At 34.4% G+C, this 25,758-nt stretch overlaps 1 long non-coding RNA gene across 12 annotated transcripts in view; it reads right to left on the bottom strand.

The window, feature by feature from the left end:
• Positions 1-21,727, bottom strand: part of LOC121069595 — a 67,087-nt gene extending 45,360 nt beyond the window's left edge. For 8 of the 12 annotated variants that reach the window (XR_005819523.1, XR_005819515.1, XR_005819517.1 and 5 more), the window contains exons 1-5: positions 21,625-21,727; positions 19,863-19,973; positions 17,027-17,284; positions 12,102-12,323; positions 7,274-7,353 (exon numbers count right to left, since the gene is read on the bottom strand). This is a non-coding gene — a long non-coding RNA (uncharacterized LOC121069595). The remainder of the gene's footprint in view (positions 1-7,273; positions 7,354-12,101; positions 12,324-17,026; positions 17,285-19,862; positions 19,974-21,624) is intronic. The other 4 variants (XR_005819519.1, XR_005819514.1, XR_005819521.1 and 1 more) reach the window with 4 other exon arrangements.
• Between the last annotated feature and the right edge of the window lie 4,031 nt (positions 21,728-25,758).

Below are 25,758 nucleotides of genomic sequence, written 5' to 3'. Positions count from 1 at the left end.
GAAGTAAAGTATTTGGTTAAGTTAGTTTTCAATAAGCATAAATCTGATAGTGTAACTTTAAGAAAAACATTGCATTTTAGTCCACTTGCAAAATCTCCATTGTTAATTAATAACACTAAAACTTTTAGCTAGGAGTTTCAAGGGTTTCAGTGTTCAGTGACATTGACTGTGATACAAAATAGTCTTGGTAGTGTCCTCCAGATTTTCATTCTGTGTTGAATTATGACACTGGTGTGTGTAAAAATAAAATATGAAAATAAATATCAAGGCTTGGATAGTAAAACAAGATTAATAATTCCCTAGGATTGCAAAGAATTACAAAGAACTCTTTTAAAGCATTACATAATGTGGGCCATTGAACAGTATATATCTGGCAATAACTCTATCTGAAATAGAACATGTATTCAGATATATATTTAATTTTAATTTATGATATTTTATCTGGTTATTGAGAATCTATTAGTTGTTCTTTTTAATGATTCTATTCTGTTATTAACATTAAATCATAATATTAGCATTAATATTTGCTTTTTTTTTTTTTTTTCTTTTTCCTGAATGTATCCAGCATCAGCTTCTGAGGAACAGATTCTGGAATGTCTTTGCCTGGGTAAAGACATTTCATTCTAACAAAAATGGATTTTAAATGTAAATGACAGTTGATTATAACATTATCTTAAATTTAATTTTAATAAGCTAAAGTTGGTCATTGTAGAAGAACTCTAGAATATTTTTCCAATCTTTTCTTTTTTCTTTCTTTTTTTTTTTGTTTTAACTGTGGAAATCAAAACATCCATGATATAGCATGACAATAGAATTGCAAATTATCGACTATTCTGCTTCAAGTATTTTACTGTTTATTCAAGAATCATATAAGCTACTTTCTAACCATTGCATTCCTCAGGTGTTCTCTAATTTTCCAGCCATTGGGATGCCTAAGAATGCTTCCAAAAATTGGACATCCATCCTAAATATATGAGTTGCAATATTCACCCATATGTTTGTGATCCTGATTTTCTTTATATTGATTCATATGGTACAATGAGCTGACTAAAACCAGATTCACCTGTAGAATTTATTTTTCCTTTATCTTGTACTTCAGCACTAACATTTTAAAACCATAATGTTTTATGGTATACAATTAATTAAAACATGGACTAAATCACTGAACGTAGTCCTCGTTTTTACCTGGTTCAGACTTGAATTAATCTAGTTCTCCTAAACACTTCCTTTCTTTTCAGAACTTTCTGCAACACACAGGCTGCCAAACATTGTGTATGCTTAAAATAATGGAGATTTCCTTTTTAAAATATTATAGTGGCCTTTAATGTGTATGGATATATATTTCTGAAACTTTTTGTCCCATCTCTTTACATACAAATGAAACAGAAATTTAACTGCTACATATACATTCTACTTTTTTCAGATGTACATACAATCTTTGAGCTGTCTGCAGATGAGTTTAGAAGTGGTAAGAACGCATTCACAGTACAAGACTTCAAAATATGACTTTAATATTAGTCTAATATAGTTGGATAGAACAATATTCTGAGACTCTCTCTACTCTCTAATTCCAAATTTTAAATAATTTCCTAAAAGATTTCACTACCCATACTGAAATAACCATCAAAACTAACAATTGACAGCACCAAATTATTTTTCATCACATGTATACTAAGCAATAAAAAAATCAAGAAGTAAACAAATAGTAAGCAAATATGCCATTCATCAATAGGTCCTCCTATTTTGACAAAATTGGTTTCCAAAAAAGGACTAAACACTAAAGGGAAGACTTAAGTCACTCCCCTCCTTTCAAAACCCAAAAGAACTCAATCTTACACAAACTGCCTGAGCAAAGCTAAGATGCATCTTATAACATTCATTGTTAATAATTCTATATATAAGGTAGTTTGCAAAAGGTTAAATGTCTTCAATATTTCATAATAGGAGATTCTGAGATGTAGTAATGGCATCTTTAACTTGGGGCAAAGGGGTATCAGTGTCAGAAGTACAGTTAAAATGTCACAGGTTTACACCTCCTAGCCCTACACTAACTCTCTTTGTTCATGCTTATTTTTAAGACGTCAAGAGCAAAATTATATCCTACAGCCATTTACTAATGTAAAAGCCTTTAAAAACTGTGTATTTAGTTTGTAATATCATTTATATATCAAAAATGACGTATACCACACTAAATAGTTCTACAGAGAATCATTAATGCTATCAAGAATTAAAGCTTAAACTTCTGCTGTTGCTAGACAAAGAATAAGTGAAAGGGAATAAACCAAAGAGCTATGTGTGTCCTGAAACGGAAACCATAATTTACCACTTTAAAGAGATCATAGAGAGCATGAACCAAAACAGCAGAGCTGGTGACGTAACCTCAAAAGTAACTAAAAAGCATCTTCCCTAAAATTGAGGCATAGGAAGAACAACCATGCATAATAGCAGGATCAAAATGTTAAATAATAACAGTACTGTAGGCTTGGAAGAAAATGCATGCTACAGTCTACATGTTTTCTGAAATGTCAAGTTCACATCTTGGAAAGGTAAAATGAGCATCTTTCCCAGTTACAGAGAACACAAAAATGAGTCTTCTCTGGATACCTGAAGGCTTCTTTCAGCAATCTATACACTCAGTCCTGACACCGATGCCAAGCTACCTTGCTGAGCTTAAATTTAACATCTATGTCAAGAATGAGAAATGAGCTGACAAGATTTAGCTTCTACAAATTGCATTTATAGGCTGTGAATAAGTAATCTAGCATGTTCTTGATTGATTACAATTTGAAAAATTGCAATATAAAAGTGACAATTTCTTCAACTATAATTCCTTGTTTGGACACTTGTCAGGATAAGTGACTACCATGGAAATAATAGAGCATCTGAACACATATCACCTTTGTGTTTAGGCTTTTCTCTGTAGTGTAGATCCCTTAATATTTATGTCATTCATAGCGATTAAGTTATACGGCATGATTTTTGTATACATGTATAGGTGCACACATGTATGTGTGCAAGTATATATATATATGTACCTAACACATCTGTGGTTTCCCACTGATTCTTCAGTTTCTTAGGAATCTAAAAAACATCAAAAAAGGAGAGAGGAATCTTCTCATTTCCTCTCAACTACCTTGTTCTTTCCTTCTATCAACTAGAAATACTACATAGAACCTTTGAATGTTGCAAAATTCCTGTACTTTTGAAAGTACAGGAAGATTAAAAAGATGTCAGAGAAATAATTATGGTCAGAAAAAGAGAAGATTATTATTTGTCAGTTTGTTTTTTCTTAATTTGCAAATATACTCCTAAGTAAAATAAGTAAAAACGAAAACCATTGATATATATATATATAAATTTGTATAACATTGTAAGGCTAAGAAAGGGTGAAAAAATCCTAAATGTTCAGAATACATTCTCAAAGTATGTAATAATATTAATAGGAAAAACATTGGTGCAAGCATATTTGTTTTACTGTGTTTTTCAGCTCAAATAAAAGGAAGCATAAACAAAATGTTCCCTGGCTTCCCTGATGATTCCAATGTGATACAATAAATAAATAAATAAATAAGGATTTGAGTGGTCTTGAGGTTGGAAATATACTACAGTACAGCTACTGTTTATTAGTAAAGCAAAGGTCTTGTTGGACGTCAGTTTTCTTTTGCAATATTATGTTTCAGCCTGGTTCTTTATTTATTGAAGGGCACTGGCTCACCATTATTTTAATATAAATAGAGTGTAGTTCCTACTGTATCTTAACTAATGTATAGAATCTAAAACCTTTCAAAGACTCAGATAATGCAATATATTCTCCCTTCCCAGAATTAAGAAAAAAGGAAAACCAACTCAGTGGCCTTAGCCTAAATAATTAGCTGTCCCTTGTCTATAGCATGTATTAATCAGGATTTTGATTCACCTTCACAGAAAACTGTTTTGATAGATACGACCTGTTAGGCAATCAGAGAGAAAATAGAATATGCATTGTGTCAAGAGAACACTAGCTGTGAAAGAGTCTTTGCTTGCCATCTAAGCATTTTTTCTTTGGCACATTCACTCCTTATTCAGCTGTACTGAAAAAGGATAGAGCCATACACTTTTTGTCTCTGGGCCTTTTCTTCTGGTAAAGAACTGTAGCAGTCATGATTTCAGGAACATCTGTTTGCATGACTGCTGTCTTGGCAGCGAAGAGACTTTGTCCAGTAGAATGCCAACACATTCAATATGCTGTTAATGGGGATGTTCACACCTAGAGTCACTCAATCATGAAGTTCCTGAACCCCAAGACATTTCAGCATCTTTTATTCAACCAGGTAATATCTTAAGAAAGTTTCCTGTTATCCTCTGCCTCTTCTGATTTTTACTGATTAGCAAGAAACTACATGAAATGGGAATTATTTCTTTACCACACGTTCTGTATGCTAACTTCAGAAAGGCATTTTAGTTCACAAATTTAGCTTGTTTGCCTTTATCTAGCATTGTTTTTCCTCCTGTATTCATGACTGCTAAACAATATCAATATCTACCTGAAGTAGTTAATAAAATAAACAGTAAAAAATTAGCAATGTCTTCTTGAAAAAAAGATCTTTGTAAAGCCCTGAAGGCATAATCATGACATAACTGTTATTATCTAACTACTTGGTTATTTAGTTTCACTATTGGTTGGCATAGGGAGATTTTTGGCATAGTGTTCAAAAGTCCCAGTCTCTTCCTATATAGGTAAAATCTCATAAATAACACAACATCAAAATGTCTCAAAAATAATTCAGAAAGAAACTAAGGATATATTTTGCCTTGCCCTCTAATGCTTGCATCCCAAAATTACAGACTCATTTCTTTCAGTGCTGTGATGAGAACACAGAATATACCCAGGAAACATTTTGATCGTTCCCTGCTCCATCAATAGTTCAAGTGCCACTACCAAAATTAAATAATGTGAGTTTATAAAAAGCATAGGGGACTTTCTCCAGCTGAAACTCCTAGTTATCTGAATCTGGCCTTTTTATACCGCTAACCCACTCTGCTTCCTCAGTCTGTCTTCCTAGCACAGTACAGTAATGATGAGAGAGAGAATATTTTCCAAAAACTCTCAGCACATGGAAAGCAATGTCTGTAACCACATTTTAATATGAATGAGTAGAAGAAGTTGGTTCACAAACCCTTAACAGTTCCTGATTGGCACAGATAAGGTGGATTTTAAAAGAAAATTAAGTCTCTCATGTACATTTTCAAAAACTGGTGAAGATCACTACATTCTCTAGATTTATTGCTACTTACTACATTTTATAATAAAAAATAGGACTTCAGGACTGAGAAATTAACATTTGAACAGTAGCCATTTTAATATATGGTAATCAAGTAACTCTGATGGCAAGGACTGTTCTAGCAAAGAATGGCCAAAACCAATTATGCTATCCAACCATACAATTATGTATCACTCAGAGTAATTTTGCTCTCTTATGAAAGCTTATATATTAGAAATATTTATAGGAAGTTATGTTTCTTTTCTCTGTTTTATGAAAAAAATACTTCAGTATAATAAAATGATAATTGAACAAGAAACAAAAGAACTGGATTTACATTTTTTCAGTACATTGAAGTTGCTGGATGCACCTATATCACTATACAGAAAACAGTTTACTAAAGTAAGGATTGTTATCAATCTTTCTGCTAGTTAAGAGCCACCAGTTGTTTCAGGTCAGAATTATGAATATTTAATACTAAAGACAAGTGCTAATTGTGTTTGAGAAACACAGAATTGAATGCAGATCTTCTGCACAGCCGTTATGGGAATGTAAAACATTATTCTAATTGGGCAGTTATAAGTGCTGGGAAAGAGGAAAACCATAAAAAAGGGACAGAATTTTCTCAGACATGGGAAAAATACAAACAAATACAAAAATTTAAAAAAAACTAAAAAAATAATAAATTGCCACTTCATGCTAGAAAATGGTTTCAGAAAAGATTTGGCCATAAATTGGTCATTTTTTATTTATGTTTAAAAATAAAAGTTACCTCAGTAACCTATAAAACACCATCAGTCCTTTATATTTTCCCCACATAATAATGACAATGTAATTACTATTAGAAATGTTTTCTGGTTGTATGTGTTCACATTTACAATATGGAAAGAAAGTACATAAACATGCACTCATAATACTAAGATCAAACATCTAAAGATCTTGTTGTTTAACACAATTTGGGGACTGAAAGGACACAAGTGGGTATTAATTTTTAGAATGTTTCAATTGAAAGTTACTGGTATTAAGAATAATAACAATACTGGTTTTAGTCATGTAGGCTTGCAAGCAAAAGCTATCTTAGCTGGTCACCATTTCTGAGTGCTTTAATTTTACATGGTTCCAACTTAAAGTGAAAGACTGGTATATAGGAGCCTAGATATGTTCTTCACTTAGGTAAGTACCCTTTTGTATCAGTATAAAGACCCTATTCAGACTTTCTGTGCCCTTACACTTGAAGAAACTTAATAATCCCCCATTATGGTCAGTTATACAACATTTTAAGTAGATCTGAAAACTCAAGATGCTACATCATTATCTCAGAAAATGAAGACAGAAACCATAAATAATCTAACTGTAAGCACACTAATAGACAAAAACTGTAAGCTAAAACACTCAGCCATAAAAAAGCAAATTTATAAACACAGATATTTCAAACTTTACATTTGAAATTTATTTTCTTAAAATTCTTAGATTCTCATGTCAAAATTGTTCTTTTACAAACTTTTCTACATTTTTAAGCCAAAAATCTTGAGCTTTTATATTTTTAAGCAGTTGTCATAAAACCTATATATATAATAAATATAACTTTAATAAATATATATTTTTTTAAATTGAGGGAGAGAAAAATATTTATTTCATACAATTTTTCTCACAATGGGTTCTTCATCTTTTTTAATTGACTCCATGAGCTCTTAATTGGATACCTACTTACTATAGCAAAGGAAGAAGCGGGAACTGTGTCCATTTAATTTTGTGTAAGGCAGGTGTTTGGAAGACAGTCATGAATAATAATGTGAGAGGGCTTTACTCTCTTTTTTACTCTTTTTTTCTCATTTTCTTTGGAAAACTGAAACGCAGGGGAATTCTTATATATCCCACTTACATTTAGACAGTGCACACTTTTACTACACAGCTTAACGCATCTGTGCAGAAGCCAAGCCTCTTCTACCTTTACTCGTTGTCAGAGTTTCCATTCTGATGAAGCTACAGAAATACAATGCCCAAAAGACATACCTCTGCATTGTAAAACTTACACGTTCATCTTGGTTGCAAACGTTGACTTTGATCTTGACTTTGGGATTCACTATGTCAGCAGCTCACATTGTATTTTACTCTGGAACAAAGCATCATATAAAGGCAAATGCAGCATAAAGGGAGCTGAATAAAAGCAAAATAGTTCACTGTTTTTCTGGTAATTTGGTCATGTCATTATTTTAGATCATGCTGTACCCCCTCAAGTTTTTAGAAGAGCTTTTTCACTGAAACTCAGTGATAACAGAACGCTAACACTGAGAAACACACCCTGAAACAGAAGGTTGATCTATTTTTGTTATTCAGCTGCAAGTATAAAGAAATGAGAAATACTCTAAAAATGTAGCACATATTAATGATGTCTGTGTTCATATTTAAATATCAGATTTTCACAATGTATTTCAAACATAGGGACTCTTCTCAAACATACCCACTGGCTCCTTAATATGCCTCTTTCTGGCAAAGATCAATTAAATTTTTGTTTGTTTATTTTAGTCTGTGCTTATAGAAATAAAGAATACAGACTGAGAATTGCAGTATCCAAAAATGCATTCCATTTTAAATGTTTCCATAACCATGGGTGAAAAGAAATCTCTCAACTGAGTATACTAGTTTAACAGAGCTTCACTCTCAAAAAGCAAAACTAATGGATTAAGTCTGGCCATATAAAAAATACACTGTCAAACTACTGGCCAAATAGATTAGAACACCTTGAACACATGGAAAACATTAAAAAATAAATACAAAATAAAATCTGAGGAAGGAGAGCAATAATATATTTGTCTAATTTATTCTATTACAATCACTGCCAGTCAGCTTTACTTTTGAATCAATTGGCAAAGTCATTCACTTCTCAGGCAGCCAGCACTCAATGTGTTATTCTGAATCAAAGAAACAAACAAAAACAGGTATGTGCCATGAAAAACAAGATAACACTCAAAATGACAAAAACATTTGTAATCATGGTCCATATAAACAAGACCACTCATCAAATACTAATGCCAACAAGGGTAGCAGGACTTTAGATACTATAGGCAATTATAGTGGTCATCTCAGAAAGAAACAGAGGACTGCCTAAATTCTTTGTTCATGATTGATTGGAAATGCTAAGTTAGTAAAACTGTAATCCCAGGGCAAATGTAGCTTATTCAGGGCATTACTTCTTTTCCACTTTTATCCTTCATCATATGTGACACGTACCTACACCACCTCTCCTCAGGCTTGAGCAAGATGAAGACATTAGTCTTCAATCCTTTTTTAAAGGTAATTTAGAGAGGTGAACAAAACTTACACAGAAAGAACCATAAGCTGGTGCAATAAACCTTGAAGAAATGCCCCAAAGCTTGGACAAAACAGCTATGTAGTTTCTCCAATTTAATTGGTTCTGCTAAAGAAGATAGACTGCATTGCTTTTCTTTCTTCATTGAGTTGTGTCTTTAATTACCACTGCTCTTTAAATTGTATGAAAGCATATCTCAAAACAAAACATGGTGGTTGGCCACTGCCTTGACTAAAGCATCACGAGTGCATTTTTCGATGAAACAGACCATATCAGTACTTCAGAGAAAGACAGACATATAATAAATGCTCATAACTTTGATGTAATTGGTTGATTGCTTCCTGTTTCAGAAAGTGAAGGGATCACATGGATGCATGATAACATACTTCAAAGTAATGCCCTTCAGGTTTAAACCTACGCTCCAGATGAGGGCAACACACTCTTGGACACCTTTTATAGAGGGAAACTAGTGCACAGTGAGCTTGCACAGTCTTAGTGCAGAACAGTTTACTTACTCCTGGAATATTTCCTAATCCATACTCCCTTATTATAAACCTCAAGAGACTAGATAATACATAATATCAATGCTAATCCTTTAAACACACCTTGTTAAAAGGTCTCTTAAAATTTAGTACAACTGAAACTATTTGCCATAGGTCTGTAATATGAATCTATAGAAATAGGTACAAAAATCTAAGATGTATAAAAAAAGCATACTCTAGAAGCTTTTTGAGTATTACATGAGATGTAATGCAATTTTCTATGACATGCTACAGGATATCTATCACATCCGCAAAGGCTTTTTTCAAGAAATGATTAAATGAAGCAAGTATAGTAAAAAAGATCCCAATGGTTACGATTAGTATGACTGGGAACTGCATGACTGATTCTTAACATACAGAAATTTAGTTATGATAAATGTTGGTCTACATCAGCTTTTATTACTGTTTAGAAGAGTCTTGCTGTACAGAGACAGTACCCACTGAGAAGATTTAACTCCTTCCATAGCTGTAGACAGGGCAGAACAGTTGGGACCCATAACACAGATAAGAGAAGATGCTTACACTGGTATTAAACAACTTAACTCTCAAGTCCCCGCAAAGGAATCAACAGTAGTAAGACAGAAGTTGCTCCACTGAAGAAATGGGTGGAACTAACAAAAGAAAAAAACAATTCAGAAGGCTAAAGAGAACTGAAATAAAGAAAATCCCAAGGTTTTAAGAAATTGAAACAGTTTGTCATATGAGTATACGGGCTGAATGTAACACACAGAATTATATCTGAAAGGGTGTATAGAGATATAGCTCTATTAGCTTTAACCACTGCAAATTGTCAATCTCACAGGAATTCACTATTGCAATTTAGAAGACAAGAGCACAAGAAAAGTTCTAATACTAAGTACATTTTTGAAAGCACATGCCATAAAACTAATTATTTTTCCTCATTCTATCTACTACATATGTGGTAGACCAAACTCAGTTTTGTGGGTTTGGAACAGTAACGTGATTATGACTTGCGTAAGAGTTATCAAAATGTTTGCTTTAATTAACTTTTATATTGCAGTGCAATTTGTCTTTTATCATCTTAGAGAATAAATGATAATCTGCTGTGGGGGACAAGTAACAACTATCTGCTAAAATATTCCCTATTTATAATGTATGAGAGATACTAACTGAAGTCCCTGAGGGAAAACTAGATAGAATTGCCTAATCATGGCATCATAACTAGGAAGATCTTAATAGAATATTGTATTAAAATATCAGTACAAACAGTTCTAATGGACAACTAGAGGAAGGGGGAGAACATAGGAAAAGCTGTCATTTAGTACATACAATGTTGTACATAGCTGACAATAAAGCTTTTTACTTTCAGATAAGAAGTTCACTGCAATGATATTTCTTCATTAGAGAGATACTGAAGAAGAGACACACAGCTAAATTTTACTGTTAATGTCCTTTGCAAAGGAAAAGACTGTGGAAGGTAAGGTAAAATCATTTGAATAAAATAAAAAAATAAATTTTTTAAAAAAAGAGAAAAACTCCCAAAAGCAATTGTTTAGTTTTGTTTCTTATGAGGTAATACATAGATAGCTCTACCTCTTCTAAAAACAGCTGATCAGAATTACTGAGTTACAACTTATTATTTGCTGGAAGTGTTACTAGAAGAAATATTGTAAATAGAATTACTATTTTCCTTTCAAGCATGAAAATGTTTCTCATCAGATGTTGGGATAAAAATGACAGAATTCTCTGGTCTTTAAATTATTCTTCAAATAGGCAGAAACATCTCTGTTAAAAAATCCTCCTGTTAGGAATATTTCACAAGTGGAAAGGGGTGAAACAGCTCTGTCATTATTTCATGAGAGGAAAGGGCAGATCCTGAGGGAGAACCAAAAAATAAGAGCTCTTCTTATTTTGCGAATGAACAGAAAAAATGATCAAAGTGTCAGGGTTTAATAAAAGAAAAAGTTTAATTGAGAGAAATGCTAGCCTTCTTTCAGCTCTAATAATTTTGAAGGCATTTAGGCCTCCGTTAAATCTTTCTCTGCTCTAAAATGGCTGAGTTCAGCATGAGCAAGCAGGGTACTATGGTTCTTCTTTTTACATCAGTTCAATCAAAGCTGCACTTTAACAGAAACAAAAATTTAATTAAGAAAAAAAAAATTGCTCCTCCTTTCAGTTAGACAAAATGTCAGAATCCTTTCAGTTCGAAAAAACTGGGGACTGTTCTCAAAATGTCACCTAAGATGTCTGAGTTCCTGGAAACAGCCTGAGAAATGTTATAACATCCAAATTATCTTGACTTGGATTTTTTTCTGTTTGTGTCTCTTTTCTCGTTCCTGTGCACACTGGCTGCACCAATGATGTGAACTGCTGGATCTCTAACTTTAGTATTACTCATGCATTAGGCATTAGTCAAAATGTCACCATAAACAGATGCTAGAGAAAGAGGCAAACTACGTATTATGTCCTCTCTATTTTCCTTTTGGCTGTGGAACTAGAGGGGTGGGAGTTATTGATTAGTTTTATGTCTATACCTATATTGTTTACTTTGGTGTTTGCTAGAGGCAAAACACTAATCTTCTGGCTGAAAAATTTTGTCTGTTTCAGGATATTGTGATGACACATTGCTAAATCCTTATAAATATGCTTGTATGTGTACACTGAAATAGCTGCAGAGCATGTCTTTTCAGCATTCAGAGATCAACACCTGTCAATATGGAAGTGTTACTTGTTAGATGTCTTGCACTTCTTAGAAATACCGTATCTACTACTGTAAACAGTTTACTCAATAAATAATAATGAAAAAGCCCCCACTCTCAGAAATGAGAAAAATACCCTCTTTAAATAGAATACATTTATTTTAAATAAGAGGAAACATCAAGGTTACCACAGAGCAACACAAGAGGCTGAAGTCAAAATAAACTAGAGGAAAAGAGTTAAAACACTTTAACCACAAAAACAAACAAACAAAAAATCTCCCTTGTAGTTTCCTGAAGGCAAGTTAAAAATAACACAACTTCCAGTCCAGAATTTTTCAGCATTTCTTACCTGCTCTTACTCATCTGTGTGCATGATGGCAAGTGTATGGTTTCATTGTCCCAGAAAGATATGATTTGCAGTATTTTGTTGTGTACTGCTCATCAGCTGCACATACCACTTCTGGAATAAACCCACCTCTGAGAAGGTAGTCCCAACAGCAGGAGAATCTGGGGCACAGGAAAGAGCCCAGAAGAGAGAAAGCTGATCATATACACCAGCAGAGCTCTTTCTCTGTTTACAAAAGTAAACAAATAAATAAATAATCTTGATTTAGTGATTAAAAGATATGACCTCCATCTTTTCCTTGTCAGCTAAAACATACCAAGCATTCACAATGAAGTTGCTTACTTTATACAGCTATTAAACATGTATCTTATTTAATTACAAAATAATATAACTATGATTTTCCATGCAAACATAAATGTGTATAACATCTCTATGATTATCATACACATGTTTATGGATACAAAAACACAGAGACCAGAAATCATTTTAAAAGTACAGATTTAAACAGGGGGAAAAAAAAGAAGAGTTGGATTTCACCTATTAAGTTTAAACTCCTATATCCTTCACTGCAAAAAGTCCTGTTTGGAGAAACTAAAATACTTTTAAGAAAAAAAATATATTTTTTTCTTCCTACAAACAGAAGAAACAAATTCTGATGTTGCTGTTTTCTTTTCTCCTGCTGGCAGGATCTCTGCAGACATCACTGCATCTCTGCTGCCTACAGGTGAATAAGGAGGTAAGCCTTCCCCCCAGATGACATTACAGATGTTGAGGAGACTGTCCACTGTTTTTCATAGAGTTTAGTATCAAACTATCACTCAGTGATCTATCTGCAAAACACGATGCTAACTGAATGCAAGTGGGTTTGCATCCAGCACTACGTAAACAGTAATTTTCAGCTTTGCATATTGAATATACTTTGCTACTTTGTTTATATTGCATTTAGTTCCTGGATTACATTAATACACTGAATGATTTTCTCGCACCATGCCATACAGCTATAGATCTAGTAATATTTCATTTAAATATGCTTAAAGTTAACTTGGAATCTGAAAATAACTTTTATTAGTTTAATTGAAACTCCAGTGAGTTTTCGAAACAACTATTCCATGGGTGTTCTTCTTGAGATTGTTCCTATGACACTATACAGAAATCACATGAACTGAAAGATTTTTGCATGCCTTGTCCTCCTCCTATTTTTACATGTTCGTGTTGGTTGTGCATTTTTCCTGCCCGCAAAAAAGATGAAGTTAAACATTCTTCACAGGAAGACTAAAAATTGAATTCACCAAATGACCATTGATTTCAAGACAGATACCTATGTGATTTTTACAGGAGAAATTTAAGATTTTGTAATAAATATGATTCATTTTAAAATAAGTAAATAAAATGGTAAATAAATAACAAATGTAAATAAAATAAACAAAAATTATAATAATTTTTCCGTGTTTCTGACAAAATTCATATTTGTCAAAAGAGGTTTAGTATTTAATAGAGGCTTAAACTCTAATTGATAGGATGTGGTCTGAATTTATTTAAATGGTAAAATGAATGTGACAGCAAAGTGAAAGCAGTGAAAAGTAGCATAGAAAATGATATCAATAACTATTTGTGAAACAGACCTCTGTAAGAACATAGAAACGGTCACATCAGAGTTCAATATGTTATAGTCAGGACCAGATGATTTGGAGAAAAATTAACTTTCTGAAAGCTCCATCTTTCACAGTAGGTCTTAGTCCCTATCACTTTTGTAATCACCATACATCCCGAGGTAAGACTTTTTTCATTAATTTATTAATAGTTTGTAATGTCAGAGTGGTTTATATATTTGTCTTAATGGCCTTGTCACAAAAAATGCATAATTGCTTCTTCTAACAGGAACCTGAGCCCAGACCTAGGGTATGACTTCACCTTTAAAATAATACCTAAGTTCTTTAGCAAATCTGGATCCCATGCAGCTAAAGCAGAAGCCTGTTTCTCCTATAGAAGTGGAAATGCACTAAGCAGGCTGAGAAGAGCTTATCATTAATTTTTTCTGAACCTCAAGTGCAATGTTGAGAGCTGGCAGGACAGATATTACTTTAAGCTGCAGCAGCTCAACATGTGAAATAACAGCTGAGCAACAGAATAAAGAACATGCCATGACAAAGCAACATCCCCAAAAATGTGTAACCCAGGGACTGAGCCCAAGAGCTGGAAACTCTCTATGAATTCAGTTGCCTTATAAAAGGAAAAGATCGAAGTGTTGGGGGAGGAAAAAGCAGATGCCTGGTTTGGTTCCAGCTACACTCACAGAAGAGCTCTAAAGCCTGGCCACATTGATGGCTATAAGCATCAATGGCCATTGCCATCTGCACTAACCATGTAATATCAGCTTTGTGGTTTGTATACTAATTTAAGGCAGAAATGTTGAGGACTGACTTCTTTAAATAAGCAATAATTAAGATTGATAATGTGTAAGAACTAATTGTTAACTCAAATTATTACTAGTGTGTTACTAATGAATGTCAATCGGTTTTCTAAACGCTTCTGACATGGTGATCTCTAATTTTGCAACTAATATATGTTGCATGTATATATTTATCAGCTGCAAAGCCTACCATTAAATTTAGGAGTCAGCCTAAAGTAACTTCATGGTACTCTCTTTGAACAGTGCATTTGTATTCTGAAACACAGCTACATTTTTTTATTTTTTTAGCTGATACTGAGAAACACATGAGAGTTTTGTTTTCTTTAGTTCTTTAGTGAAGGGATATCTTAATTATAGATCCAAAGATATTTAAGAATATTTAGAATATTGCCAGCACTGGGAACTGTTCTGCCATGGCCAGTAGTTTGCTCATTTTGTCTCTCTTCCAGATCATTAACGCTAAGAGTACATTAAACCAGAGTGGTTCTCTTACTATATTCAAACATACCACTGTTAACATTTCACCCTCTTCAAAGATGATGACTTATTCAGGCTCTTTGTTTTCCATGTTTCATCCCACTTCTGACCTGTGACAGAATTTTAGCTCTCCACTTACAGCTGTTCATTTCAATGACTTCTCGTGAAAGACTTTGCAAAATGCGTTTTTGAAAGCTTAGACATGTCTATCTATCTCCTTCACTCTGTTTTATTGACATCTTCAGGGAACCCTACTACATTAAATTAGAGGCACATTTTTTTCCCTTATAGAAACTAATCTCTTTGTAATATCATACTTCATAATTTGACTTTTAAATTGTTATTTCAACCAAGTTATGTACCGAAGATATGTGATTTCTAGGATCTCCTATGTCCCTCTTTCAAGAATAGGTAAAATATTTTCTAACACTGAAGCTCATTTTAATGAATCTCTGGGATTGTGTTTGGAAAATTCTGCTGTTTAATTCATAATTTGGTAACAGAACTGGTTTTGATACTTCACACCCCAGTAGTATCTCATCTTTAACATCTAAGAAATTAGTATTACTTTCCTCAAAACCATGAATATTTCCAGAGGATGCATTTAATAGTCATTCACTAGTAAATAGTGCTATTGTTCTCACTAATTACGCAAAGACAATTTTATTTGCAGGAGAAAACAAGTGACAGCATCATTCCCTGTGCATCTTCTCCACTTCTCCGACAAGAAATTCTCAAGTTCTTTTTACCATAGATGAAGAAAGACATAGTTATGGGAGTTCTCTTGACAAATACTGGTACTATATCTCTGAGTATTCCCATTTGCTCTAAAATGCTGCACATATTGTTAGATTAATATTGCAAAATTACATATGTCACTAGATACCTGTCTTATTCATTGAAAAGAAAAAAACATCAAAAATTCAGTATTTCACTTCTGTATGAGCAGATTAATTTTCCTAAACAATCTTTAGAAGATATCATTTTTTTCCATGAGCACTGGTGAAATTAGTTGTGGAGAGGAAAAGCAACTTTCAAATTTCTATTGGAAGCAATTCATGAACCCAATTACTAGAGTGCCAGAACACAACTACCTTTTGAAGCATTTACTGTCACATCTTGAATATTTCATAACATTCAGGCTAGACCAGAATATGCATATTTATTTCAAGATGGTTTAGGAATATTATATCCTGTTAAAATTGTATTAATTCCAACAATAATTATACTGTATATCAGCTAAAGAAAATAGTGTCTTTCAGAATAAGAAGCAAGCTTTAGACAAGGAAAAATCTTGTTAAGGTTTTACACTTCTCCAATACTAATTTGCAAATTATTTAAAAATGAATGAATGATTCATTGCTTCTACTATCTTGGGTATACTGGAACAGTGATCTCACCTATAAGCTATACAGATTAATTGAATAACTTCCTAGGAAATGATACAACTCAAAGATGCTTTGGAAATTTAATATATGCAATATGTTAAAAAAGTTTTTGCAACATTCGGGAGCAATGGATCTAATTTCTGACTTGTCTAAAACAAACAAAAAAACCTACCACAAAACAAGTAGATTTAAATTCAGTAAAATGTTACTGATTGTGTAAGTTATAACAATATATTTTAAATCAAAAAACATTCTTAATAAGAAATATATTTTTTCCTCTTTCCATGGTCATACAGAAACTGTTGATAGAAACAAGAGAATTTTATAGCTATTTAAAAAAAAACTTGTGTTTTCTAATACAGATAATTTATTACCATGATTCACATTTCTGTGTGCTTCATTTAAAACCAGTGTTTTATATAATTTTGGTACTCAATATTGAAAATGTTTCTGTTTCTTCAAGTAGCATTTTTCTCTAAATCACTTACGGATATGTTGTATAGAATTTCTATGGCTATGATTAAAATTCTGGTAATCTGCTAATTTATAAAGAATGTTAAATTTAGTCTACCACAGAAAAAGTAACACAGATGAAGTGAAAGTAAAGTAGACAAGCATACATTATTAAGTTTGTAGAAAATAATGTATCTAACCTTGCACAGTTATGGAAAATATCTTACTGGTTCCTGATTAGATGGTGATGATGAAAAACAAAATAATTCTCATATATACAGTCCCAACTCTCATCTTAGGAAAAGATCAGCTCTAAAATCTTTCAGTCATACTTGCAGTTGAGTAGTCTGTTTCATTTAACAAGTGTTTAAGAGTTTTCTCAGTTCCTTAGAAAGCTCTCACAGCTTCAATCTTTAAAGCTTCTACTCAAGCTCCGTTGTTTAAGTTCAAGAACCTTTCTTTAAGAAAAAAACATTGTTACCTTAAATAATATTGAATGCAACTTTTTTTAATGTTTCTGATGAAAAACTGTTATTACTTTTTCACATTTAATTGAACAAAAGTGAAGTACACAGACTTTAACACTTTCATGAATTTCTTAACTGCCTAAATGAAAATCTACATGCCATAAAATAAATAAATAAATAGATAGGTAAATAAATGGGAAAGTATTATAGGTAAAGGTGAGCATTTTACCATAAGTAAAATAAAAATCATTGAAATATCATAGAAGCATAGAATAGCTTAGTTTAGAAGGGACCTTAAAGATCCCTTCCATTCAGCACCCGTCCCCCCTGCCATGGGCAAGGACACCTCCCACCAACCCAGGTTGCCCAAGGCCCCATCCAACCTGGACTTGAATACTGCCAGGGATGGGGCATCCACAGCTTCTCTGGGCAACATGTTCCAGTGCCTCACCACCCTCTGAATAAAGAATTTTGCCCTAATATCTAATCTAAATCTCCCTTCTTTTACTTTAAAGCCATTCCTCCTTCTCCTATCACTACACTCCCTGACAAAAAGTCCTCCTCTTGCTTTCTTGTAGGCCCCTTTTAGGTACTGGAAGGCCGCTATATGGTTTTCCTAGAGCCTTCTCTTCTCCAGGCTGAACAACCCCAACTCCCTCAGCTTCTCTACATAGGAGAGGTGCTCCAGCCCCCTGATCATCTTTGCGCCCTTCCTCTGGACTTGTTCTAACAGGTCCATGTCCTTCTTGTGCTGGGGGCCCCAGAGCTGAACGCAGTACTCCAGGTGGGCTCTCATGAGAGCAGAGTAGAGAGAGAGAATCACCTCCTTCAACCTGCTGGCCATGCTTTTGATGCAGCCTGGGATACCATTGACTTTCTGTGCTGCAAGCATAGATTGCTGGCTCATATTGAGCTTCTCATCAAGCAACACCCCCAGGTCCTTCTCCTCAGAGCTGCTCTCAATCCATTCTTCACCAGATCTGTATTTGTGTCTGGGTGCAGGACCTTGACCTTGCATGTAACCAAACTCTACACTTCCACTAAGACAAAGAAACACATGCTGTTCTGCACCATTTGGATGGTGCCAACAGGCACTGCCTGGAACCTATCCATCAGAGGCTCACAGCAGTTCTCTCAGGATTAGAGATGAGCTAAATAGCAAAGTTCAAATTTTACTCCAGTTTTGAATTCTCCACAGATTCACTGATATTTGAAACAACAACTTTGGTTTAGTCCCAGCTCTAGTTGCCAGGATTAACTATAGCAAGGATTTGTGTCAACTGTAGTCTGAGAGATCCGCTTTACTAGAGAGCTCTCAGTAAAGGAACAGCTAAGTGCACTGGCACACATCCAGAAAAGCACTTACATGGATGCTTTAATCAAAACTCCTGAGTCATCTCAATCAATACCTTAATATCTCTTTTTTTTCACATTTCTATCACTTTGGGCATGTCCATAGCACTCTGCAGGCTTTAATTATAACTACCCTTTGTTGTCTGCCTGTCTAAATTCTGAAAAAAGAAACACACACACACAAACTCCTTATGACCTGATAAATGAAACAGTAAATTACTCTGTATATATGGATAAAGTAAAGTCATGTAGCTTAACTGGTTTTAAAATAAAATGAAATGGATAAAATAATAAAACTCATTCTGTTTTTAAAAGCAGCTTGCTTTATGCACATCTATTCCTTGAAGAATGGTTCCTCAGCAATGACTCAACTATTTGGCTGGCTAATTAATCTAATTGTCTACATGACTGCTAAATTTTCCTTTTACTTGATTTGTAATCACTTCGATATGTAGTTGTGCTTCAGGTCAGTTCTCCCACCAATCATTCCTACAAATGACACCTACAAAGATAACATATATGCCTCTCCTGAAAGTAAACAGGATATTTTTAACTACACCAAATTGTGAAAGGTAACAGAGCAGGAAACACTTTTTCATATCCTGAGTCTGCACATACACAAGAACAGACAACTGCAACAAAAATAACAGCATTCTTTTTTCCCCTCTGCATTTGATTTCATTGGATGCATAGCATTTCAGATGAAAAACAAAAATAGGAAAATGATAGGAGGGAAGGAGGAATTTGGATGCTATTCAAATGTGTTTTCTCTTTTAATTCTTTTTTTATTTATTTACTTGAAAAAAAATATATTTTTTTTCCTTTTCTTTTTTTTTTCTTCCCCCCAAAATTTAAAGTATCAGTGAGTCACCTACAGAACAAAAAGTTCATATTAGTTTTGTTTTTCCATGTGTTTCATGTGATAAGGCACATACGAGATTACCAACCATCTAAAGTCCATTCAACAAATGAAACCTGATCCAAGACACAAAATTCAGATTTCTGGAAACAATGTTTCTGGCTGGATTCAAGCGGAATTCAAACTGGCAACAGGTAATGAACTAAAACCACATAGACTTAAAAGCTCAGAGTACAACCTGCCATCCACATTCACTGGTCTAAACTATTCTCAGATGTATCCTTTGGAGGAGATTAGGCAGTCTGCCTTTTTCTAGTGTTTAATTAATACTTCATGTAATATTATTTTAAACAGTACCTTTGCCAGGAGTCTATCTTCAGAGATATGGTTAGTCATTCACATTTATGTATGGTCCTCAGAGAACCACTCGTCAGAACCTCCTTGACCTCTGTGGGGCATCTGGTTGTGCTATCAAATAAAGCAAAAAATACAAAGAACTTTCTTTTATCTACTCGCATCTGCCAGATTTACTGATCTAGCTGTTGAAATAACTTATAAATGCCAGATATGACTACCCAGCAAATTCACTGTAAGATGTTCATTACCAACAAGGGTGCAGCCCCGCAGAGCAAGCAGGACTGGTGATTTAACAGGTTCAGCCCAGTGATCATCAGAAAGTTGTGAGGTGACAGACAGTCAGGGCTGAGGTCAACCTTCAAGTCCAGCAAAAACATGGGGGCTAGCAAAGGACTGGGATGGGCACAGGGTTACATACTCCATAGCTCAGGCAAGGACCTGAGCTTAAAGAAAGATCCTGAACCAAAGGGCAGAGGATACGTGGGTGCACTGAGGCAATAAGTGCTTGAGGGTGCCTTGGAGCCCTGATACCCTGTGAGCCAAGTGCTGCATAGTAATAGAATTATTCCGGATTTAACCAGGTTTTGCCTAATGCATGTCTAATGAAGTGTCTATCAGCTTGTATATTCATATTCTCTGATCAGATAAAATCATTTCTTATGTCATGTAAGTTGGAAGTAATTAGTTTCTCTGTGTTTTTCATGTTGTCCGTTGCAGTTGCCAAACTTTTGTACCTGTATTTATTCTTGCACTAACTGATTATGGGGTCATTTCAGCATATTTGGATGTTTATTTATAAAGCATAAATTTACATTTGTTTATATTTTACCTAATAATAGTTTTTAGAAAGCTGGTAACAAAATCTGTGTCTTACTCTGAGACTTAGCTACATGACAATCTGCAGCATACTATATGCAAAGAAATACAGTATAATGACAGAAAATGGAGTATTCCTCTATTTATTCTTCAGAAAAAAGGGTACTTTTTCTTGATATGTTAAACATGAATTAACCATTTCTTTCCCTCCTTTTAGTCCTTTTATTTAAAATAACAATCATTGTTTTGGAAAAACATAATTTGTTTGGGAAAATACAATCATAGTTTTGGAAAATACAGAAAGAACAGATATCATAAAAATGATGGTCTCTGATATCAGAACTTGGCTGACAAGTAAATATGAAACAAAGTACTATAGGGAAGACTGGAACAAATCACTCAACATCAACACCTTCAGAGATCAAGACTTCATTGACCAAGACACACAACATATTTTTGTCAGAATAAACACACTTTCTTAAATTCACCATTTCAGGCATTCTTCCAAACTTTAGCCAATCAATTTTTGGACATCTCCACGCATCAATATATTCCAGTCTTTATGTACCACAACTTTTGGGTTCTTGTCCCAGCCATTAACTTTCTGAACTCTTTTTCCCCACCTTGTTACAGGATTTGCCCCCATCTGTTCTGCTCAGAATTTTTATCACTGTTAACTTTGCAGTAACTAAGTATAGATTTACAACTAATTTATATATCACAGTAAGAAATATGGCAGAACTCATTTTTAAGTGACTTGCTCTCCAGAACATAATGTAATCCCCAAGACCCATTGCTAAGTTTCTGGATTCCATTTATGAAGTGTGTAAAAATCTGAAAAAAAAACTACAAAACCAATTAAGAACCAACCACCCAAGTTAGTCAACGCTAACGTCAATGTCAATGCTAATGTCTGAAAGAAAAAGCAACTCATTTAAACAGATACCTTCTAATCCAGTATCTCAACGGTTATCTCTTATCCAAGTAAGACCCAGATAGCATTCCTTACTCTTGGGGAAAGAAAAGTGACAGCGAATGAAATTTATCTGTGTGAGAAGGAGCAAAGAAACAAAAAGCTCAGGAATGTCTGGCTATGGAACATACTAGAGAGAGTTCTTCACTATTTGGTTTGACATCTTCACAAAAAAAGCAAGAAAGAAAATGAATGCTTCTGCCTGTGAAAGAAAGAGAGAAGCTAAAAGAGCTTCTAGAGGTAGCAGTACAACCAGAAAGCAAAACAGAGGGTATGACTCTGCTGGGAAAGATTTGGACTAGATTGTGTTGAGTGTCTCTGAGGGTGGGGCTGAATTTTCACTGCAGCCCAGCTGGATTAGGAAAAACTACATTGTTCCAGAGCTTATAGCTACCAATTCCTCATGGACTATCAGTAGAAAGCAGGCAATAAAGGTTATTTATTACACCTCCTACTGTTTCCTCAAAAGATCAGAACAACATGAGTTAAATTATAAAAGAAAAAGAAAGACTATATCTGAAAAATGTCCTGAGGGAGATTAGCCACAAAATCTTAATCCTTTTCAAGTGGTGGAAGCCCTGTTGCTTATGATTTAAGAAAATTCTGGACAAAACATTACAAGATGCACAATAGAGAACACTTGTGCAGTGACAGGAGATGAACTCAGTGATCTAATAGGAGTCATCCCCCCCTAGCTTTGATTATTCTGTGTTTTAATTGCTCTTTAAATTTCAAGAGTTATATTAAAGATATGCTACTGCACTAGGATAAACCTTTGAAAAATGTATTAAATGCATTCATCCATACTACAGCTCTTTCCATGGGCCAAATTCTTCCTTCTCTCATATTTCTGCGGTGTCTTGAAATCAGCAGGAGAACTTTGAGTAACTGCTATTTATTCCTTTTGAGAAGGAGATGTGGCTTGTTTAGGATTCAACTGCCCTAAGAGTTTTACAGCTCCAAAAACATCTGAGGACTTATTGTAGATTAGCCTGTATCTGAAGACCAAATGCAATAACATTGCACAAGATAGATTTCAGTTCTGTGTGGGCCAAATACTACGTTCAACTGCAACAGTGTAAATGACAACAGCATTTACTTTCAGCTCCCATTGCCATTAAATGAAAAAAGCCTTGGAAGAGAAAGAGTCCTCTTCAGAAAATACAGACATCGTAACCTCTGTGATGTTTATATTATCTCTGAAAAAAAAAAAAAAAAAAGAGTATTATCAGAGTAATGGTCGCTTTCTTAAGTGGCTCTGATCAACTGATCCCTTCCCTGATTTTCATTCGATTTGCATCTTTATAATAATTTTCTCATCTGTGTTAGCAAGCTGAACATGCATGAACTACATTTGCAGCAGTAATAGACTTGTGAGTCTTCTGACAATTTCAAATGAGCTTACAGAAGGACTGTTTTCTGAATAAATGGCCCTTTGATTCTCTGGGCAGGCTCAAAAGAAAATGAGCCCTATTATCCCTTTAGTTATCTGCACAGAATGTTTCTTTTGAATAGAACTTAAATTGTTGTTACAAGCTTCCTGGTTTCCCTTATTGTTTGTATATTTTTTAAAGAGTTGATTGAATAAAGTTCGAGAAATAACCACTTGGAACAAATAAAAGCTTTTTGTTCCTTGGTTTGAAAATACAGCAATGTCAATTATGTCCCAGAGAGGGGCATATTATGAACCACAAAAGTATAAGAGAACTCTGCATCTAATTTATGAGCTAAGCCACAATAAGACTCTTACAAAAACTGCTGTGGCAGAAGATTAAACTATTTTAGTGAGCAGCATGGTAACTCAGTATGGGGACCATTTCTAATGCAGGACTTACTGTTGTCAATTTCTAATGCAGCCACCAGGATTAGAAAATATAACAGCAGTCACAGCAAGTTTTCTTTAATAATTATTTTAGCAGTAGGGAAATAGAATTCTTTATGTGGCAAGCAAGAAACCACTGCTTATCCTCAATGAAAGGTCCAACATCTCAATCCAACAAGGTCTTTAATCAAGAATTTAATCCTAAGTACATAAGTGATCTCATTGCACTGAAAAGTCAGTCTGCAGAAAATCTTATATAACGGTACACATAAGTAGCCAGAGTCTTTTCCAACACACCACCTCAAAACACTTTCTCTCCATCTGTTGTACAGTGTAAAGGATAACTGATTATATATAAAATAGTATGGTAAGATTCTGGCACCAAATCATGCTGTCTTCTTTAGCAGAAAAGGAGTATGGTATTTTTTTCCCTTCATTCATCCAGGCAGTAGCGATTTGTCAGCCAGCATGTGCTGATACAAAGCCTATAACTGTCCCAAAGAAACAGATGACCAGACATTTTTGCCAGAGCTCTTAAATACATTGCTTCCCACTGGGGGGTGGGGGGAGCCATGTTTATTTAAAAGTACTGAAACTTCCACTGTAAAGCTTATTCATTTTTTCTCTGCTTGGCAGTAAGTCTGTTGTTTCAGGTAAGTGGAGCACCATCCTGGCTAACAACCCATGTTCCACCTCCACTAGTACAACTGATGTGCCTACTGCAGCCATGATTTATCTCCTATCTGCACTGGGCAGTGAATTAACATTAGCTGCAATAAAAGATTATTTAATCTTAATTAAGGTTGATTTTTGTAATGCAGAGTGTAGACCACAGTATGACTGGATTTGCACGTGAGTAGAGAAAGATATGCTAAACCTGAATGTTTTGCGTGCCCATACATCCCAGACACTGTACTATGACTCATGACAAGGAACACCTTGCCTGATCTCACAGGCAACCAATTGCCACTTCCAAAGTCCACACTTCTCTCTAGGAAAGAGGTTTCCCTGATTCAAAGGCTTATCATATTCCACAGAACTGAGTAGCATGAATGAACTACCTAAATCAGGGCCACAGAGGGAAGCTGTATACCCTGATGGGACTCAAGACCTTCCTTTGAGGAAATCAAGTAACTGGAGAGGTAGGACACCCAGAAGAAAAGGGAGGTAACAAAGCTTTACATCAGAACAATTTCAAAGGATGAATAAAAGAGCAAAACCAAATTTACCTATGATAAATTTATTGGTTCAGTTGGTAGCCAGCCTTTAACAAAGCCAAATATTCCTTGTTTTCTTTTTTCTCACTTTTCTCTTATTCTATGTGTTCTATACCTTGGACTTCTTGTCACACATTTTTGTAATGCATCACCACACTGTTACACCTTGCCTGTTGCAATATATGAAACTAGTAAAACAGCTGATGCAAACAAAACCACAATATGCCTAAAAATCTATAGTGAAAAAATCCAGGTGAGCAGGAGTGAAAGAATCCTCCAAAAAGACCACTGCAAAAGGAAGGCATATCAAAGTGTTCTTTTCTTTTTTTAATGCTACTCTATTTGTAGAGCATTGAATATGTTATTGCTGTCATTGGAGGTTTGAGGCAACTTGCTAATCTCAGATGATTAAGAGGACATTCAAAATAAATTTACTGTTTCTCTATGAGTTTTTCTCCTCAGCATTATCATATCATAGTTAATGATTTTCAGTGGGATTTTGACATTAATGAGGTTCATTAATGAGGAAGCCTATTAACATTCACACTTGGGAATTAAAAGGTCATCCCAGTCTATGAGCAAATGAATCTTACTCCCTTTGGAAACTATTAGGCAACCTGTGTTTGCCTTTGTTTGATAATCGTTGCACCTGAGCTACAAGAAGATCAGAAAGTTTGGTGTTACTCTGCAAACAAAAGGCTTTGCCACACATCACGAGGATTTACCTCCCATTTCTCCTTTGTGTTACTGCAAGAGGCTGCTGTTTCATCAGCTGCACTGGCAGACTGTGACTTCAAGCCAGTGCCTTAAATTTTACTCTTCAAATTTATGGGATTTCAACAATGACAAATTGCAGCTGTGTGAATATGTGCACATGTATGGGCACACACATGCCTATAGTAACAACAGACTTTTAAGAGAAAAGCACAACACAAAACACAGTCTAGATTATTCATTATCATGATAATACAAGAAAGATGAGAATGTTTAGTTTTCGTATGTTGGAAAACAGCAGTAATGGCCACTACTTTGTAGTAGACCTAACTTTCTTTGACATGTCTGCATTTC

This window comes from Cygnus olor, chromosome 4 (genome assembly GCF_009769625.2).
Source record: "Cygnus olor isolate bCygOlo1 chromosome 4, bCygOlo1.pri.v2, whole genome shotgun sequence".
In the NCBI taxonomy this organism is placed as follows: domain Eukaryota; kingdom Metazoa; phylum Chordata; class Aves; order Anseriformes; family Anatidae; genus Cygnus; species Cygnus olor.
This window is presented reverse-complemented; position numbering and strand designations above follow the sequence as displayed.